Source organism: Ictidomys tridecemlineatus, chromosome 3 (genome assembly GCF_052094955.1).
Source record: "Ictidomys tridecemlineatus isolate mIctTri1 chromosome 3, mIctTri1.hap1, whole genome shotgun sequence".
NCBI classification, from domain to species: Eukaryota; Metazoa; Chordata; class Mammalia; order Rodentia; family Sciuridae; genus Ictidomys; species Ictidomys tridecemlineatus.
The window spans coordinates 136,033,431-136,041,748 of record NC_135479.1 but is presented as its reverse complement, the minus strand read 5'-3'; positions in this window follow the sequence as shown (position 1 = coordinate 136,041,748).

Below are 8,318 nucleotides of genomic sequence, written 5' to 3'. Positions count from 1 at the left end.
TTCTCTGAGAAGATCTACTCTCTCCCTTGATAGTGTCCCATTTTCCCTTTTCCTATCCCTTTAATAAACTCATACCTGCTTTTCTGAGTGACATAGATGAAATCTTTCTGACATGATTGCAAGAACAAGTGAATAGGAGACTTTGGCAGCTGCCTCAGCTTTGTGGCAGGCTTTTGCCCTGTAACACCCTCCTTCTAACATGGAACACAACTTTTTTAATAACTTTACAACACTGCACAATACTTAGCTCACTGATCAGTAAGTGGTTGGAGATAAAAAGTTACTTAAGAATTGACTATGAATTAAAACTTTTTTTTTTGTACTTGTAGATGTACCCAATACCTTTATGTATTTATCTTTATGTGGTGCTGAGGATCAAACCCAGGGCCTCACACATACTAGGCAAGCGCACTACCACTGGCCCATAACCCCAGCCTCTGAATATGAAATTTTTTGGAAAGGTAATATTTTCCTCAACACTACTCCCCAAATTCCTTATCTTAAATTCTTCCTTGCCAAAGCTCTCTCTTCATCTGTCTGATGGAGATGTCTCATTGCAAAGCCATGAGTGGAGCTAAACCTCAGAAGCCAACAAAATTGATTCTTCCACCTTCCAGGGATCTTTTCCTCTCAACCCCTACCTCTTAGCAAAGCTTTCAGTAGTGCCAATAAATCTGAGTCTATCCTATTATAGTAGTTAATGGACTAACAAACAGCTGAGCTTAAAAGTCATACCCAGTCAGGAGTAACAAATTATACAACTCAGCGTAAAAGCTCTATAAATATGGACTCCATCTAATGGTTTCTGTCAGAGAAAGAAATCTCATTGTGATAAAGGCAATTTCTACCTCCAGCACTGCTCTTCTAACTGGGGTTCTTCAGATGTATTAGTATTACCAGAATTTAATTAATAATACTCATCTGAATTGTTCAATAAATAACTTCACCTATTGCTCAATGTAGTGATGACATTGCAGATTTTTCATAGTGAAACCTTGAAAAACATTGTGGTGAGAAGCAAAATGAAATCTGTGGAAAAACATGGACGTGCGCCTGAGGAACTTCCGGATCTGGTGACCTAAACAGGGATGTGCACCTGTCAAACTTCCAGATCCTGGGGCTTAAACATGGACGTGTGCCTGAGGAACTTCCGGATCTGGGGGCCTAAACATGGAAGCCTGAGGAACTTCCAAATCCTAGAGTCTCAACATGGACATGCACCAAAGGAACTTCCGGATCCTAGAGCCTAAACATGGATGTGCAACTGAGGAACTTCCGGATCTGGGGGCCCAAACATGGAGGACTGAGGCATTTCTGGATCCAGCACCTAAACATGGATGCCTGAGGAACTTCCACACCCCCGGGCTTAAACATGGACATGCACCTGAGGAACTTCCAAATCTGGGGGCTTAAACATGGACGTGCACCTGAGGAACTTCTGAATCCGTGGGCCTAACTATGGACGCCTGAGGAACTTCCGGATCTGGGGGCCTAAACATGAACGTGCATCTGAGGCACTTCCCATGCTAAGGCCTAAATATAGACGTGCGCCCAAGGAGCTTCCAGATTCTAAAGCCTAAACATGGACGTTCCCTGGAACTTCTGGTTCCTTGTGCCTATAAAGGGCAGGGGGTGACTCTCAGAAGGGAAGTGGCCCATGAAGGGGAGCCGAGTATGGGGCCTGATGGGAGACAGACTGAGCTGTCGTACCCTGAACTTGAATGTGACTGTGGCCTCACTTCACGGCCTTCTGTTATGCTCGAATTCGGGACCCCCAAAAGACCACCAGAGACCAAGATCAATGTAAACAGCAAAGAGGTGTTTATTGTGAGCTAGCTAGGTCCTCCACACGCACACAGCAACTGGTGATGCTGAGAGGCCAAGAGCCCAGGGTTTGCAGCAGTTTTATACATTCTTTGGAGAAGGCAGGGACCCCCACATACATCACAGCATCTCTTAGCAAATCATCACACACCACAGGAAAACCATATAACAACTCTAAAACATGATTATCACATTCATTGGTGGGAACATGTTGGGTAGGGGTGATTGGTTACTACAAGAGGGGGATTCATTGGAACTGATTGGTTTAGGCCAAGAGTTCCTGCTGAACTACATGGTTTCCCAACAGGTTATCAACCACCATAAACTACTGGGAGGGTCATCTGGCATCCCAGGTATTTCCCTGTCTCATGCTGATTGGTGGCTGCTAGGAGGTTGCTATGGGTCCCCACCTAGCCTGACTGAGTCAGGGACACCTGGCACAGCAGATCTCTCCTGTTATTTGTAGATAAACAACTTAGCCGGGTGGGAATGTGCCTAGGAGTGCTCTGTGGGTCTTTCCAAGGACAAAGGTGATGTCTTCCTTGGACAGGCTTTGCTCTGAGGTAGAGGCTAGTTTTTCACTTCCAGGCGGTGTGTCACTTCCTCCCCTTCCAGGCAGTGCTGGGGAGGAAGTGAGACCAGGAGCAGGGGTCAGGCCCTGAGGAGGGACACCATCTTTCTCCTCGCTTAGCCAGGGGCCCGGCCTGGCTAGGGACGGGGACATCTTGTGACACTGGCTGCCTCCTGCATCCCTGCCCCAGGACCTCAGGGTCCACAGGCGGGGACAATTGTTGATTCTCCCCTGGCCGCTGACCCTCAGCCCCGGGATCTGCCCAAGGAGAGCTCTGTCTCTCAGAGGGTCAGGGGGTCCCTGTGACCTGTTGCTCCTTACCCACCGTCATCCTGGGCAAGCACAGGTCAGGACACCAGACGCTACTGAGAGTGACATCTTCTGGATGGGTGGCTGGGGACTTTGCCTCTGTCCCCAGGCCTTGGACACCAGATGATCCCCCCACAAGAGACAGAAAATAACCCCACACTGCCAAAGACTTATTTTTAAGCTTTGAATTCTGAAATTTTCCTGCCGCCACCTTCTTTGTGAAGCCAGTTTTTCAACAGAGACAATATTCTTTGCGGGGGGGGGGGGGGGGGCACCTTGGAATCAATCAAACCAAGCTGACATATCTGTTCCTCCAAGAGAAATCTGGATTGGAAGGAGAACAGCCATTCTCAACTGGCGAAATAATGAAATTCCCTTGTCTTTATTTTGTGTAAGCAAAATAAATAATCTGATGTTAATCATCAAATTATTTTTGATGAGTGCTTGGCTCATAGGAAAACTGATTCTGTTTTGTGCAATGAAGTGTTACCTGATTTTAAAATTTAAAATGAAGCCAATTAGGATTGTTAAATTATACTGTCATAATTCTGTTCTTTGGCAGCAGAAATAAATAAACCTTTAAAAAAAAGAGATTTGTGGAGGTCAAGGTAGCATTGTGAATCCATCAGGATTGAGAAAAATTGCATTCTGTGGAGCCAAATTTGCTTGAACAGCTGTATTGTTTTTCACTTCATTCTTTAGGCCACCAGTCAGACCAAGACAAAAAGAAAATTTCTTCTTTTCCTTTGATAAGGCTTATATGAACTCTTGAATCTATTTGTCCATCTAGAAAGATAACTAGAACCCACCTAGAGAAGAGGAAATGACTGTTAGTCAAAAGAGACCAAGGTGACTTATCATGGTTAGGGCAGGAAGTCACTCCTATAAATGAAAGAAAAGAAAGTAACAGAATGAAATGTACACCAAAATAGATTTGCAGAGAAAAATGAATAATCATACAAAGTTAAACAAAGCAGTGACTTTTTAAGTAATTCAATTCACGAACTTTTCACAATGTTACTGTGAATCTAATATTGTGGTAGGTACTTTGGTGAGTGTTAAAATTTATTATAAGGAACTTGAATTATTTTTTTCCTAAAAAAATAAATATACATGCTATAACCAGACAATAGTAGGCGATAAAGTGTTTATTAGAATATTGCCAAGGAATATTTGAAGGGAAAAGATCTTATATATATTTAACCTCAACATCTTAACAAGGGAGAGACCAAATCCCAAGGCTTTTAAGTGCCAATGTTATATGATAGAGGTAGAAAGTGTTTTCTTCTAAAGAAAAGAGCAAAAATCACTTAATGGGCTGGATGAAAAGAATTATCACAATGAATAAGGTTTTCTTAACATTGATTTGCTTAGTAAATATAGATTATTTAAATCATAATAATCAATGTATATTATTTATATGAAACATTTGCCAATCTCATAATAATGTGCCAGTTGCCATGTTAAATATTTTATATCTATTTCTTCTTTTAACCCTCATCATAGGCTAGAAGGAATGTGCTGTAAGAAAAATAAGAAATTATTATCCTTGTTCTGAAGCAACTCAGAATTTAGAGAAAGGACCAGATATTGACTTAATTATTAATAGAATGCAAAGGATAAAATGACACAAAAATAGGAAAGATAAAGCAATTAGCTCTACACTATGGAAAAGATTAGGAAATATAACCTTGACTTGTTTTTTTTTAATAATATAATTTTCAGGTAGAATGAATGAAGGATAAGGATTTTCTAGATAAGTTATAAATAAGGGAAATTGTGTGAACAAAGGAATGGACTCTTGAAAGCATTCTCTTATCTTCATTGCACCATGAGGCAAGTTCTAAGCCAACTCTCAGGGTAAGAGAAAAGGAGAAGTCAAAATCAAAATCAGAGAAGAGTAAATGAGAACTCAGAGAATAAGTAATAACAGTGAGGAAAGTAGTGAGACCAAGGCAAAGGACAAGTACCTGATTATCAAAGAAAAGGAAATGGGTAGATAGCACTTTCCCATCAACCAATTGCTAACAGCCTCTGGGGGAGAAGGATCACACATTTCAACACAAGCAATCACCCCTGTATGGCTGGCTCTCTTTCTGCCTTTTGGTCATGTAGGCATGAGAAGAAAGGAAACCTAAAATCTATAAAGAGGCAAGACACCCCCACTCTCCACTCCCACGGGCACCAGCTCTGGGTCCTGGCACCTCCCCAAGGAGTGTGCATGAGTGTGTGTGTGTGTGTGTGTGTGTGTGTGTTCTTTTAAATAAGATTTGCTGTTTGCTCTGGCTTCTGCATTTCTCAGATGTTTAACCTTCAACATCAAGGGAATGAGGACCGGATCTGGATTTTCAAGACAAGTATCATTAGCAAAGGAGACATGGGTATTCTGTGGTTCATATGTTCTTAAAAACATTTCAACTCATCCTTGGTCCAAATTCAAAAGGCACACAGAAGCAGAAAAGGCACAAAAGTTACAGGGAGGTCCATCATTTGAAGATACGCTCTTAGAAAAACAGGCACCGAAGCTCCTCTGGAAATATCCTTGACTTCAGAGCCCAAGTGAATTTGCAGGACACCTGCTACTTTCCTTTTGACATCTCTCAGCTTCAACAGTGTTCTTCCTTACAGATATGGACAATATTTCCCAAGCGCACTGTCAAAAGAAAGCAGGAGCTGAAACTCCAAACCCTGATTCTTGTGTTCCCAAGAAAGAAAAGAGCGAAAAATCAGGCAAGAGATCTTTATTATAAGTGAAAGTGAAGTGAAAGTAAAGTAAAAGCAAAGTGAGGCTTAAGGTGAGAGCGCTCCTGCGCTCTCTCTCTCTCTCTCTCTCTCTCTCTCTCTCTCTCTCTCTCTTAGAAAGAGCCTTCTCTGAGCAGAGAACGACAAAGGAGACAATGCTGTCTCCAAATTTATTATGGTTTGATGTTTACCAAGAGAACTGGGGACCACCTTTGGTACTCTTTGCCAATCAGGTGTTCAGCTCCTTCTTCACATTCAGTGATGGAGTTTTTGACCTTAGTTGGTCTTCTCTGGAACTATCATGGTGGCCATCCTATTCAGGGGGGCTTCACCTGTATGTCAATCCCATGTTAATGTGGGCTCTGGGATCAATAGCTGGTCAGAAGTTACATTAGTGCACTTGTGCTGCTAAAGGAATCTTCCTTCCCAGACCAAAGGAGACACCTCTGGCCATAATTCCTAGCTTCACACCAACCTCAGTGGACTCTGTCAAGATTTAGTCCTATTAATCATTTTCTTGTATTTCCCAATACTTCTGTTTGTTTGCTTATTTATTTATTTATTTTTTACAAATTAACCACCACCCTTTGCTTTCTCATCTACTTTGGAAGTAGTTTAAAAATGACCCTAAAGTAATTTGAAGTATACTTGTGTGACCTTGCCTGCATTTCACTGCTCATTTTTAGCCACTGCCTAACAACACAAGTGTGTCATTACAGTGTTCTCAAAGTTGAGTTTGGATCCTCTCCACCTCACTCATAAAATGCCAGCTATTTCCTGTGCTTAGAAGAATAACAAACACACACAACAGCCTTTTATTCTCTTGTCCTGTTTTGCTCCATGCATGTGACTCTGAATTTGACTATCTCAGTCCTGGCTGGTTTTGAAGACATTTGTCCTACTTTCCTTATAATAATTCTCAACAATCAAAGACACTTCTTCCCTCCAGCAAGTGGGATTTCAATTAGTCAAGCTAATGGGAGGCTGGGAATCTCTGTATGTGCTGTGAGAATCACAAACAGAGCCATAAATGGAGCTCTTGCTTTTTGTTAATGTGTTTAATTGTTAGATATTTTGGGGGACATATATAGACCAGAAATTCTGGTTACTGGAGATAAATCGTTATAAACAAGTTACATATCACGTCATATTGAATCTTATAGTGCAATGGAGACAGACACAGCACAAAGAGAAACAAGTAATTGATTTAGAGTGGGAACAGGAGCTTTTCAGGACACGAACACAGCTCAGTGAAAAGCTATGACAAGATTACCCACTCTCACTTTGTCTGGAGGAATGCACAAAGATTTTTTTGAGGAAGCAACAACTTTAACTGAAGCTTAAAATGGAATCTGTGAGGTGGTGAGGTGGATTATGCCACCCCACAGGTGCAAAGTTTCTTTGGCAGAAAACAGCTGGAATTTTTAAAAAATTATTTATTTATTTATGGTTTGAGGAATTGAACTTGGTTTCACTCATTTCTAGGCAGGTTATTTTTGATAAGGGTAGAGGAAGGGCTCTGAAGGAATAAACATTTCAATTGCTCCATTCTCTGGATCTGACCCTTGCCTATCTGCTTGTTTAATTCTGGCTTCACAGTGACCAACAAAATAGGAGAAAACTAGGGACTTTTCCAAGGAGAAGGAGAAGGTCAACTACAGGGATTATGAATACCTACAAGAGAACATGGACAGTAAATTATGTGTTGGATTTTCCAGCAGTGTGATTTTTGGTAAAGGCCATTGAAGCGAAGCTGTGAAGAAAAGTGAAAGCAAGATTGAAATGGTGAGCAAATATGTGGGAGAGAACTGGAGACAGGAAATCATTTGACAATTTTGGCCTTGGCGGCATAGAGAGGGGAAGGAAGGAGGAAGACTTTGTGAATTTGTTTTGTTGTTTTGCTTTGTTTTAAGATGGGAGAGAACAAGTTTTGCTTACATGGTTGTTGGGAAAATTTGGAAGAGGGGAGAGAGAAAGAAATTAAAGATACAGCTATAAAAGGAAAAAAAAGATAACATAAAACTCCTGAGAAGATTGGAGAAGCAGATGCAGAGATCTTGACCCTGGATAGCACAGATCATTCCTACAAGTACTGTCACACTGGTAACTGAAAGAAGGCAAGAATAGAGCCTTTTATGATATCCTAGAGCCCCTTTGGCCAAGGAGTCTACCCTTTAAATTGATTCCAATCCTTTTATTCTCTGCAGTTTCTTCTTCTTTGAGTCTGGTTTTTTGATGCTTACAACATCCTGGGCTTAGAGAATCTTTAATCTCATTCAGACATGGCTAGTTTCATTTTACATCATCTAACTGACTTGGGATTTTTGAATCAAGTTTCTGCTCCTGGGGATTGATTCCCAGATTAGATCAGAATCTAGGTGATTTCTTTATTTCTTTCTTTTTATTGGGAGGCGAGGGTATGAGGGTTTGATCACGGACATGATCATGATTATGATTCTGAACATCACCAGCCCTTCTTATTTTTTATTCAGAGACAAGGTCTTGCTAAATTGCTGAGCTTGGCCTTGAACTTGCAATCCTCCTGCCTCAGCCTCCTGAGCCACAGGCATTATAGGTGTGCACTACCACACCCAGGTCTGTATTCACTTCTACTTAGGCGTCTTCCATGTTCTGAACCACTGTGAGAGATGATGCTTGAAAACTAACTAAACTTCCACATACAGTATATCTGTGCTTGGTAATTCCTGACGCCAAGCCCACCCATTGGAGCAATTCCTCTTCTAAGAGTTATTACTGATTGGTCATAAATAATCAGTGTATATTTTATTATTATTATCACTCTCTCCTATATTCTACTAGACAGGTCTTTAGATTTCTCAGCTCCTTTTAATAAAATTGTGACAACCTCATA